Source organism: the organism of the source record quoted next, unplaced genomic scaffold, assembly GCF_019419815.1.
Source record: "Pyrus x bretschneideri cultivar Hongxiangsu unplaced genomic scaffold, Pyrus_bretschneideri_v1 Contig3, whole genome shotgun sequence".
Lineage (NCBI taxonomy): Eukaryota > Viridiplantae > Streptophyta > Magnoliopsida > Rosales > Rosaceae > Pyrus > Pyrus x bretschneideri.
In genome coordinates this window covers 7,223,308-7,236,087 of record NW_025999612.1, presented here as the reverse complement: position 1 = coordinate 7,236,087, position 12,780 = coordinate 7,223,308, and positions in this window count along the sequence as shown.

Sequence of the window (12,780 nt, the reverse complement as noted above, 5' to 3'; positions counted from 1 at the left end):
AAGAATGAACGGTTTCAAAAATGACGTTTATACAACAATAGATTAAAAGAGGGGAGAAAATGAAGTTTTAATCATTTTGAGCCACAATTTAGCATCCCAATTCATAAATATCAATTTTTATTAAAAATTTCAAATATGGCGAAAGGACCACATAAATAGACCCAAATGCCCTCATCATAGAAAGCTAAACAAACGTAAACTCCAAAGAGATGGGCTTCTTTTCAATTTTATCATGGTTTGATTATAGGAAAAATTAGTATCCGGTCCCAAGTTACTAATGTTTATTGAATGAAACTTTATTAGTTTTCAGATTTTGATCCAAGTCCCTAGCATTAATGTAATAATGAATTTACATGTCAGTTACATAATTTTTTAAAATAAAAATGAATAATTGATTTAGAATTTTAATACTCACTGTAATACCCCGTATTTAAAAAAAAAAAAAAGGTTATATATATATATATGTGGGTGTATGTTGGGTAATTATTTTTACGTAACGATTTATTATATTTCTTTTATGCAAGAACCTACTTTCGTTATGTAAAATAGTTTCACTGTAAAATTCTGTTTGCTACAAATTATTTCAAAAACTAGCTAATAGTATTTCATGTTCATATGTAATTAGAGATATTTTTAGTTTGAATTGGAGAAGGGGATTATGATGAGTTTGGCTTTACTTTTCTCACAAAGGCTAAGTGGCGTTTGGCAACCAATTAGAGAATAAAGAGGATGACACACTCTGACCTGGAATGTCCACTTGGCCGACACCTGGAGGGTGACGAAGCCATAAAGTGTAGTGTAGTGGAAAAAGGATGTGAATAAATTTAAACCTAAAAGTGCCTAGTCAAAAGAGTGTGCGGGTGAGCGGGATTGAACCCATTTCACACGTAATGTCAGAGCATAAGACAATATAGTAAATAGGATGAGGGTATACCACTGAAGATAACCATCTCCTGAGATTTGCCTGAATCCTCGTTTACACATAAGCGCAAATACTAAACCTGGAGGGACGAAAACAAAGTTGAGTGGGTCAACAAAACAACGTTTGTAAGAAAACCTTTATTTTCGAACATAGAACCTCTTGCTGTAAAACAAGTATAGTTTCCGTAAAACATACTACGTGAGTATGTAAACAAAAGTACAACAGCAATATAACCAGAAATATGCCAAGTCATGATATATCAAATGCCATAGTAATATAATCATGTGATAATCAAGTATAATCAATTGCTCATCTATTTATGCTAGCACACGAGTCGAAGTTGCATAATGCAACCTGTACGACAAGACTGGATGTAATCAATATGCTCTAGTACTACGATCACGTGAAGATTGGCGTTGAGGCATGGTCACATATGAGTTAGGAATTTCCTAATGCAATCTATACGACAGGATTGGCACCTAACTTGGATCCAAGGCAAGCGAATGGTGCGGATGTGAACATACACGTGAAGGATTGGCCCTGGTCCTGGGCGGAGTACTAACACCAGGGTGTAGTAAGATGAGCATAGCATTTATCACAATTAATATCACAATAACGATAATTGGCAATATAAGCGTAAACATGAACTAAATACGCATTTATGGAAACTATAATTATGTATAGGTATAAAAATAAACTTCCCATTCACAGATACACAGTCGAAATGAAGCCTTCGAGCCTTACTTGACCCGTACGTGCTTGGGATACGTTTCCCCTATATGTGAAATTACTAATTAACTTAGGTTAATGACACATAAACGGAAACTTAAATAAAACCTCCGTAGATTGCTCAAACATAGGGTTTGAATATACGAAATCAATCTACTCGATGTCACGGACCTACACAAATTGACATGAAGCAAAATGGAGGCCATACTTGCAAAGATGAAGAAATTGAAAAACTTGCAAAGACTATAACACCAATGCACAAATCACAATTGGGTTTTTTGTTCTACTCTGTTTTCAATTCACAAACATGAAGAAATTGCAAAACTAACAAAGATTATAACAACTAGAGTGATCATCTCAGAAATGCAAATCTGATCAAAATCAAACAAGCAAAGTGGGAGTAAACCAACTGCTGGTGATCGGAACAAGGACTGATTTTGAGCAGGGAGATTTCATGGCATCTATTTTCTCTTCTTTTATGGAAGCAAAGTGGAAGCAAAATGGAGGCCGGATGTGTCGGCTAGGGCACAGCAATACGCGCTTTATGCGCAGGCCAAATCCCTGACGTTCGTTAGGAATATTCTATTAAATAACTAACGGAAGTTAACGGCGTTACCTGACATTGTTAGAATATTCCGTTAACTTTGACGGAATATTCTGTCGTCCTCTCCAGTAGTCTTCACCGATCGTCGCCGTCTGAACACATCAGAATCTAGAAATTTTCACCAATTTCTAGGTAAAATTTCAAACCTTCATATCTTTTTCATTTCTCAACCTTTTTTCAAAACATTTATATGGAAATGAAGCTTATGAAGAGAAGAACATGATTGTACCTTTTGGAGGTCTAAAAACTAGACGGAGGTGGCCTGAAAATGGCTCGAAAGGTACAGTCGAAACTCTGACTTCTCGAAACCTTGTGTTTCGAGGTTGATTCTCCTTCAAACCTTCACCAAAGACCTTGGGGAGTTGAGTAGAAGCTTCCCCGAGTCCTAAAACGTTGTAAATCATCCTGAAAATCGTTGAACCAAAACTCACCGAGTCGGACCTTGTAACAACCCATCCCCAAAAATTATAGTCTTTATAATTTTTAAATGTGAATTCACGAAAATGCCCATCGAGGCAAAGACATTGACTTTTGTTGACCACCTTGTCATGTCACGTAAGAATCATTTTCTTGGTGTATTTGGATAATATTCATTGCTACGAACGTGTGAGCGTAAACAGAACGTAATTTGGAGTTATAACGAAGGAATTATTAACAATCGAAGTCGAGGACAAAATAGTAAATTGATTAATTTCTAGAAGGCTCCAGATTTTTGGAGCAAAATCTAGAAAGCCATGTGTGTGGCCCAGATTGAATAAAAGAAGAAACATATAGTTGGGAGAAGAGATGAATGAGGGAAATGAAGGGTGTGACGCCCATTCAGAAGAGGAAAGAGAAAAGAGTGACCAATGGGAAAGGAGAGAAAGGAGAGAAGGGAAGAACGAGAGGAACCTGTCGGGTTCCCCTTGACCCGTACCCGACCTGGCGGCATCTATGCTTTTCGATGCCATTCAGGCGATTTTTTCGGTGAATCACGTCCTACCACCCCTACTAAACATCTACCCGATCTCTTCTCGTTCATTTCCACCCAAAATCCACCTAGATTGACCCCGTTTTGAGGAAGAACAGAACCTGTGGGTTTTGAAGGTGTCATGGCGGAGATCGACCCAACATGAAAGCATCGTCAACTATTACCACCATCAAACCACTCACCTTGAACCCAGGAACAAGCCTAAGAAAGTTTGGGGGCATCAGAGTTTGAATTGAGGTTTAATCAAAGCACACCCAAATTTAGGGTCTTGGCGAGTTCATGGCGATTTGAGGCTTTTCCCAGCCAAATTGGACTTGGCCATAGGTATAAAACTTGCTCTACTCACTGAGGTCTTCATTTCTGTGAAGTTTGAGAATTTTTAGAAATAGTTGATTTTTTCGACGAGTCGGGACGGCCGACCGCCGTGTTCAACGGCGCGTGGGTGGAGGCATCTCCTGACCTTCCTAGGCTAAATTTGATTCTCCAATTCAGTTCGTGAAGTCTGATTGATGAATTTCCTTCGTTTGAAGCTAGTTCCATTAAGGTCCAGCACTTGAATATTATAGCAATCGATGATCCAACTGTTGGATCGTCACCAAACTTTGATACGTTATAGTACGTAATATTTGAGGATATTAGAAACTGACGAATCGGGAATCCAACATATGGATCTTCCCGAATAGGATATGTAGGTTACGTGTTCTATAGATAAGAATTTTGAGACGTGATTTGATAATTGTTTTAGGCGCCGATCGTTCGTGACGCCTCAATATTCGTGCTAGGAAGTTGTAGTGTAGACCTCTGGTGAGTGGGTCTTTTTCCTTTTTACAGTGTGTGTGTGTGTGTGTATATAAACTTTATAGTTTCCACAAATGCTTTGAACTGAGTTATGTATAGCATGTCATGATTTAAAGGTGTTATATTTAAATATTGCATTATGATGAGATTTGAGATTATGCCAAATGATCCTACGAGGGCGCAGGTAAGTTCAGGTGAGTTATTATGTGATTGAAATGGTTGAATTATATGAGCATGCATATATTCATTTAGAGCTCATCATGGCTGCACCTCAGTATTAGTGCTCCCGCCCGGGGCCGGGGCCAGCCTTCACGTGATTGTTCACCTCCCGCACCGCACACTCACCTTGGATCCAAGTGTGGTGCCAACTTGTCGTACAGACCACAATAGGTGGTTCTGACTCATAGGTGACTTGTGATTTATCACACAGCCTTCACGTGATCGTAGCACTTGAGCGTACATATTTATACCCAGTCTGTCGTATAGGTCACACTAGGTGACTTCGACTCGTGTGCTAGCCTAGATTGATGAGCTATATATCCAATCGTACAGATCACACAATGTGCCTCCGACTGGCATACTATTTTATATTAGTTGCATATCTGGTTTACATCTTTTAGTGTTGAAATATTATGACATGGCATATCTCAGTTTTCGCTGGTCTTGTGCATTGGTTTTCATACCTACGTAGTATTATTATTTTTTGGAAACTATACGGGTTTTACTGTGAGGGGTTATAATGTTTTCAAAGGGTTTTTATTAAAACTTTATTTTCAAGCCTACTCACCTTTGTTTTTCGCCCCTCCAGGTTATAGTAGCAGAGTTTTCGTACCAACGAGGATTAGTGGAAAATCTTGGAGTAAACGATTACCATCGATGGTATAATTCACACCCTATTTTATTGTATTGTATTTATACTCTGTTATCACGTGTGAAATGGGTTCATACCTGCTCACCGTGCATTCTTGTACTTAGGCACTTTTAGGTTTAAATTTATTCACTTCTTTCACATCAATATACTTTTTGGCTTCGTCACCTTTCAGGTGTCGGCCAACACAGCTCGATTCGGAGTCCTAGTGAACATCTCAGGTCAGGGAGTGTCAAACCTTCCGAGTCGGTAAGTCAAACCTCAACCAAATCACGATCTGGTTACACGGTTGTGTTCGTGGGGTTGAGGGGAGTTCAAAGGTGTAAGTTGCAGGTCACGTTTGAGTATTGAGGGGGTTGTTTGAGGGAGTTGCAGAGAGAAGAAAAGTTCGGGGAAAGAGTGAGGTTTGTGTTGTGATTGGTGGAACATAAATGAGAGCATTTTTGATTGGTTGAGTGAGAGAGGGAAAACAATTGATTGGGTGGTGATGAGGGTTTCAAGGAAAAAGCAAAAGTTTGATTGGTTGCTTGTGTGAAGGAGAGGGGACACAGATCCACCAATCAAGGGAAAAATTTGATTTCAGATTTTGTACAATTTTTAATGCACAAAATTTGCTTCCTTACAGTGTTTCCAACACTGTTAAATTAACGTACTTTAAAGGAGCATAACTCTTTCGTTACAGATCCAATTCGGGCCTAACTCGTGCTTATGTGTTCGTAACGACGAGTACTAATTTAGTACGAAACCAGGAAAATGAAACTGAAAGTCAAAAACCACGTCCACGTCAAATTTCACTTTTGTCCAAAAAAGGTAAAATCGTCAACGTACACCAAAAGAAAAAGAAATCATAGTGAAAAGTAGGGACGGGTCATCACAATCTACCCCCCTTAAGAAAATTTCATCTCCGAAATTTAAAATCATTTGTTACACAAAACTCAAAGATAGGAAGAATAAAATATATGTATGTGACGAAGAAATCAAGTCAGAATGGTTGTACAAAAAGGGAAAATGCCACTCCATCGCGATCAGAGTGCATTAATTCATTTTTCATGCCTCTAACTCATACTTTCCTTCTTCTTTAGTACAATACTATAATATAATAGTTTTCACAAAAACAAAACGTCGAAAATATTTATATGTACTAACGTCCCGTCGAAAATACATATATATAACAACATAAGGTTAAAGGAATTGTACTGATTTTAAAACTGAACATAGGATTTTTCAACTACGCACTCGAGCGTTGCGTACTCCGAAAGTAAGTCTATAGTAACCTTGGGTTGAGCCCAATTAATTTAATAGGTAAATACAACAAATACAAAAATACTTACTAATGTAAGAGGACCTACCTATTTATTTGCTTAACGAATCCAACGAATAAGTCCTTGATATTACGGTCTGCAGCCTGCGATATCGACAACTCATTGTTGTCATTATAAGTAAGTAACAAATTCCCGAGGGTGCAATATTACCATCATGCCCCAATTGGGAATTACACAGGCAACGTCTGGTCAAGTTTCTACCGTGCTCATGCACTACCCCCTTTGGGCAACAACAACAATAAAACAATTATATATTGTGAACTCTGACAATTGAACACTTGTTTGTAAAACTCCTCTGTCAAACAAGTGATAAGCAAAGAATCTCCAAACTACCAAGACTAAAAATTGTAACCGTAGTTACAAATAGTTCTAACATAAATAAGTGTCTAATACAATAATGCTACGACTAAAGAGCAGATAAATGTAACACGCCATGAAGGTCCGGGTAAATCGTTCAGACTAGCCGCTAATTTGAGGGAGAACTATAGTCGGTGACAAAACTTACTACACATGGCCTTCAAGAAGACTTTCCTAAAACTTAGTAGTAAAACAAGCATCCCAATGAGATACTGTAGTGACGTACTTGTCACGTAATCAAACCATGTAGTCCGCAACTCCTTAGTAAGCAACTTCGTAGTGAAGTTCTCTCAAACTTAGTGAAAAAGTATGTCGAGAAGGCTAAAAGAATACTTGAGAATTTGAGGATCAAAGCAATCCATTAAATCTAGAGTACGAGATAACTAAATCGAAAGCATAACATCAAACTACAATAGTAGCTTCCCAAATATTTAATCACCATAGAAAGATTTAGTTCAATCGAGTATTTGTTGGTGATTGAGAAATTAATGGTCACGATTTCACTTCCACTATTAACGGTTCTCTTAGGCAGTGCATCCGCTTTAAGACAATACAAGTGTAGTAGGTAGACACGTCCCAAGGTTGACTGGAATACCTTCTAGCACCAAGAGATGAATATAGAATTGTGGTTAGAGTAGATGCTAATCGAATGCCAAAAATTTGATAGATTCAAGACTGGGCACTTTTACCAAAAGGTGTGAAATGTTGTCCATTTGGACTAACGGAAAGCGAATTGACTTGTCAATTCAATCGATAATCACCGTACATCACCAAAATCTCCACTTGTACATGAAACTTATACTTGGAGCGTATGGTGATATTTTCTTGTCTCAACAGATACATGAAGTGATTATAACCACTTGAACGATTCTTGATCACTTGTAAGTATCGTCAAATTGTAGCTTGTGAATTCCGAATAGGATGGGATAAGACAAGCTAAAGACGTTCAAAAGTATATGCGTCTTTTGTTGCCATAGCAGTAAATATGTTTGCACAACCGGGATAATACATGATAGTGCAATCGTAGACGTTGGTTTAGTTCTTTCATTCATCGCTGGTAAAAATTTAGCTTTTTCCCAACGAAAGTGTAGTCAAGAAATTTGCGAGGTTGGTGAAGATTTTGAACATGTCATGCTGCCTCTGCACAGTTGACACATCCGAAGAATGCGTCATCCTGGATTTCGAAATGCTTAGAGTCAACAAAAGGTATAAAACAGGAGTAAGGTGAGACAGCACTTCAGTTGTCAGGAACTATTCTCATTTTTAACAACCCCAAACTAAACTAACTTTTCTCGGTCGTAAGTGAGGAAAGACACTATAGCCGAAGAGATTGCTAACAAATTTTCGATAAATCGACAAGATTAAAGATATCTCAGTTTTGCCACGCTTTGTGAGAATTTCAACCTTCTTTCGCTAAACCCCTTTGGAAAAGATAAGAACGTCGTTTACCGAGATCACATCTTCCAAGAAAGTACCAACTTAACAATGATTACTTGAGGAGATGGTATAAGGCTGAGTGTCAGTGTTCCCAAAAACTCAAATTTTTATGCTGAAATTGAGGAGAGAGTCATTGGTAAGATCACTCCGAATTTCGTTAGGTTATGAAAAAACTTTTGGTTTCCAAAAGTTAATAGGAGAAAACAATAACTCGAAGTAGGACTAGCAGTTTTAGTCGTCAACTGATTGAGTTGTTGAAGTCTAGGTACGACTCTAGGGTTTGACCTTTTGTCTTGTGGATAGGTTTGAGGTTCCTTATATAAGGTATTTGTTGGATAAGTGACAAGGGCCCTCAATAATAGTTACGTATCATCTTTTCTTAACGACGCAGGTGTTGTTTGAAAATACGCAAGGAAGAACTAGTGTAGTACAGAAAATGGATCGAGGTGTACCTCACCTCACTAACTAGTGATGGCTTCGAAAGAAATTTGAGAAATGACATCAAGGGTACACGTCCTCGGATTGTACGGTACTATTGCTTTTCTCTATGCCTCACGCTACAAGGTCTTTGTGAGGTTCTCAAACTCATTCCGCTCATACAGCGGGAAAATTGCTTAAGCTTGGACTCTGCTGTTTGCCTGTGAAAGTGATCGGAAAAGTGACGGTCGAAAAGGGTCCGGTTACCTAAATGGGTAGTGTGGTTAACACGACCACGAGATTACTGTTCTAATGTAAACCTTGTTCCTAAGTTTCCACGATCTAGTTTATTCGGCCTAAGTAGCCACTGTTAATCAGTCTATTAATGACGCCACTAATTAACTTACTTAAGATATTTTTAATATTGTTCGTTACCCTAAAATTGTGAACCGGCATTTTTGGCATAACGGTATCACTCCTAGATACTAGCACTTGTGTCCGGTGATAGGAGCATATTTATGCTACTTAGCTATGTAGTTTCCTTGCATTTAGTTAGTTAACTACTACTTATTATAGTCTTTTTAAGCTATTTTCGTATGTTTTTAGGTCCTAATGGCAAAAGGAGCAAGAAAGTGCATTTTGGAGCTAATTGGAGCAGTTTTGGGCATGGATTGGATAGCTTAATTATGGAGCAAAGTGGATGGACGAAATTGAAGTCAAGAGAGGCTAGGAAAGGCTACAAATATGGGGAAAGAAGTTCAAATACAAAGAGGATAAGGAAAGAGCAAGAAATAAGGAACATTATCCAACCTTATCCTGTCCAACCTTATCTTATCCAACGTTATCTCATCTTATCCTATCCTAATCTTTTGCTACCTTAATTCCAACTGCAAATAGGACTTAATTTCACATTAGGACACCTAAATATATGGTTCTAGAAGACCCTATCTCCTCATAAATAAGTGCCGCACCCTTTATCCCTTCTAGAAGTCCAATTTCTGCCACAAAACACATTGTTTCTAAAAACCCTACAAAAGTGACGCCTCCCCCTCTTCTAGAAGCTCTAGAATCTGCAATCCTTTTCCCTTTCTTCCTTGGTCTTTGCCGTGGAATCCTAGTCCTTTTACCCTAGGATTGTGCAAACTTTTTCCCACCTAATGTCTACCACACCCTAATCTGATTTCCCTAAGGTTTAAGCCCTATAAATACAAGCCTTTGCCGCACCATTCAAATCATCCATTCACTCATTCATTTATTCATACCTTCAGCCATCAAACACCATAATTCACCCTACACCACCCTAGTGCCGCAAGGAAGGAAGGAAGGAGAAGAAGACTTGTGCAATCTGCCATCCAAGGAGGGTTCGAAATCTGCCATTGGAGTGTGGAGTGTTTCTAGGTGTATTATATCCTTAATTTTAGTTCAATGTTTATGTTAATTTGGTTTTCAATTATGGTGAACATGTGGAACTAATTTCTTTTTAGTTAGAGGTGAATTCGAAGCCATGATTATATGTTTTATATGAATTGATTACGTCCAGTTATTGTTTCTTAAGGCATGAATGTGATTTGCTTATCTAAGTTATTAAAACTTGTTTACGTATATGGGTTGGGGGTCGACACTTAATTTGCATGCATGAATTTGATGCTAGAGTATAAGGGGGTTTCACGTAATAGTTATTCACTTATATTCACAAGTAGTGGAGGTTGCTAGTCACAATCGTGTTAAGTAAATCCTTGGTATGAGTCTCATGTGTTTCATAGTGATGAATGTCTTGTCAATGCTTATGATTTTCACAAAACTTAATGACTTTTGATATGTATCTTTATTATGCGTTTCATATAGAGAACTTGAGAAAGATAATTTGGTTGTGATGCGTATTCCATCTAATTCAATGAAATAAGGAAAATCTGATGGTTAGTTGTGCAATGCAACTAACTTGGGGCGTTGTCATTCATAGTCTAAAGGAATAATAACTGGAAATTGGTTTATATGCATATGTCATGTGTGGAGAAGGACCCTTTAACTAGCCTTTCACCCATTTATTTCACGCAAATTCGTTTTTACAAAGTATTTTATACAAAGTTTTTGTTTTAAGTTTTAAATTCGTCAAAAACAATCCCCCTTTCATTTAGTCTTGTTATTTGAGTCAAAATCTGTTTTCTTTTAGTCTTTTGAGTGAAGTAAAGTCTTATTTTCGTCAAAATCACTTGTTAGGCCTAGAATTGAGTCTTTTTTATTGTTGGTTGCTGTTTTAAGTGTCTTAAGTTAATTTTGAGTCTATAGAGTCTAGTTTAGGGTTTTTGAGTCTTATTTGTATTGATTAGCATCCCTAGTTAATCCCCAGTCTAGAATGATCCCTACTTGCATATATACTACAATTGTCACAAATAGGGTTTAATTTGTGTGTCAAGTTAATTTTCACATCATCCGATATTAGAAATATTACCACCGAATACTAGTCAACGATCTCTAGATATCGGACATCATTGTCAATTAGTAGCGTCACCATTGGTTGATTACGGGTTAGAACCCGTTTGGGTGGAAAGCTTCGGGTGATTAGAAATGAACTGGTCAAGTGAAGTAGTTCGTTGATTCTAAAAGGATTTAATTACTGCTTTTGGGAGTTTTGTTACTCCTAGAATATGACAACTCATACCCGTAAGCCTATACTCACTCAAAAGATGAGTACAACATCAAAAGGAAATCTAGGAATTAGCGTTGGTTGGAAAGTCTCAAGGCTGGAAAAAGAACTTGCTAACAATCTACCTTGAAAAGAACTTTATCGAGAGTCGATCTTTCTCCTGAAGATCCAGCATGAACACCAGTATGTTTAAAGATATTAGTGCTAACAGGGACCAAAAGTGATTGTCCTTCAGATGATCTTCTATCTGGTGCTACCACTTTAGTACCAGGTTGTTGCTTCAGACATTTCTAGAATCTTGACGAAGTAACCTTTGCAGAGATTCTAAGAGATGGTAAACTAATAGTGCTACCAAAGAAACAAAACCATTTCTAGTTTCCTAACTCGAAGGGTTGGTAAAAACGGTGGAAGAAAAGTGATAGGATTTGTCGGTAAATCTTTGGTGATACTCAACCCTTGATGCATTAGCCCGGTTGCGGGGTAGCAACTCGTTTCCTAAAATGGAAATTCCTTGGTAGGAATATTTGTAGTTTAAAGTTTATGGGCGATTTCCAAAATGATTTTCTAAAATGACATTAAGTCGTCTAAAGTACCCAAAACTTAGGGAAAGTTAACACGTTTTTCGTGCTCAAAGATGTGGCAAGATTCGAGAATTAGGTTCAAGAACCAAGAATGCTTACATCACACGTGTGTTGAACGCAATACTGCCCAAACTTATGCTCTGATACCAAACTGACACACCCCGACCCAGAATGTCCACTTAGACTGCGAATCGAGTTGTGTTGGCCAACACCTGAAGGTTGACAAAGCCATAAAGTGTAGTGTAGTGGAAAAAGGATATGAATAAATTTAAACCTAAAAGTTCCTAGACAAAATAGTGCGCGGGTGAGCGGGATTGAACCCATTTCACACATGATGTCAGAGTATAAGACAATATAGTAAATAGGATGAGTGTTATACCACTGAACATAACCATGTCCTGAGATTTGCTAGAATCCTCCTTTACACGTAAGCACAGATACTAAACCTGGAGGGGTGAAAAACAAAGTTGAGTGGGTCAGCAAAACATCGTTTGTAAGAAAACCTTTATTTTCGAACATAGCAACTCATCGCTGTAAAATAAGTACAGTTTCTGTAAAACATACTACGTAAGTATGTAAACAAAAGTACAATTGCAATATAACCAGAAATATGCCAAGTCATGATATATCAAATGCCATAGTAATATAATCATGTGATAATCAATTGCTCATCTATCTATGCTAGCACACGAGTTGGAGTTGCATAATTCAACCTGTACGATATGACTAGGTGTAATCAATACCCTATAGTACTACAATCACGTGAAGACTGACACTGAAGTATGGTCACATATGAGTCGAAATTTCCTAATGCAATTTGTACGACATGACTGGCACCTAACTTGGATCCAAGGCGAGTGGATGGTGTGGATGTGAACGTATGTGAAAGATTGGCCTTGGCCCTGGGCGAAGTACTAACACCGGGGTGCAGTAAGATGAGCATGTACAAATATGAATGAATGTCATGACAGTAATATCCCAACCATATAGCAGCATTTATCACAATTAATATCACAATAAAGATACTTGGCAATATAAGTGTAAACATGAAGCAAATACGCATTTATGGAAACTATAACTATGTATAGGTATAAAAACAAACTGCCCACTCACGGATACACAGTTGAAACG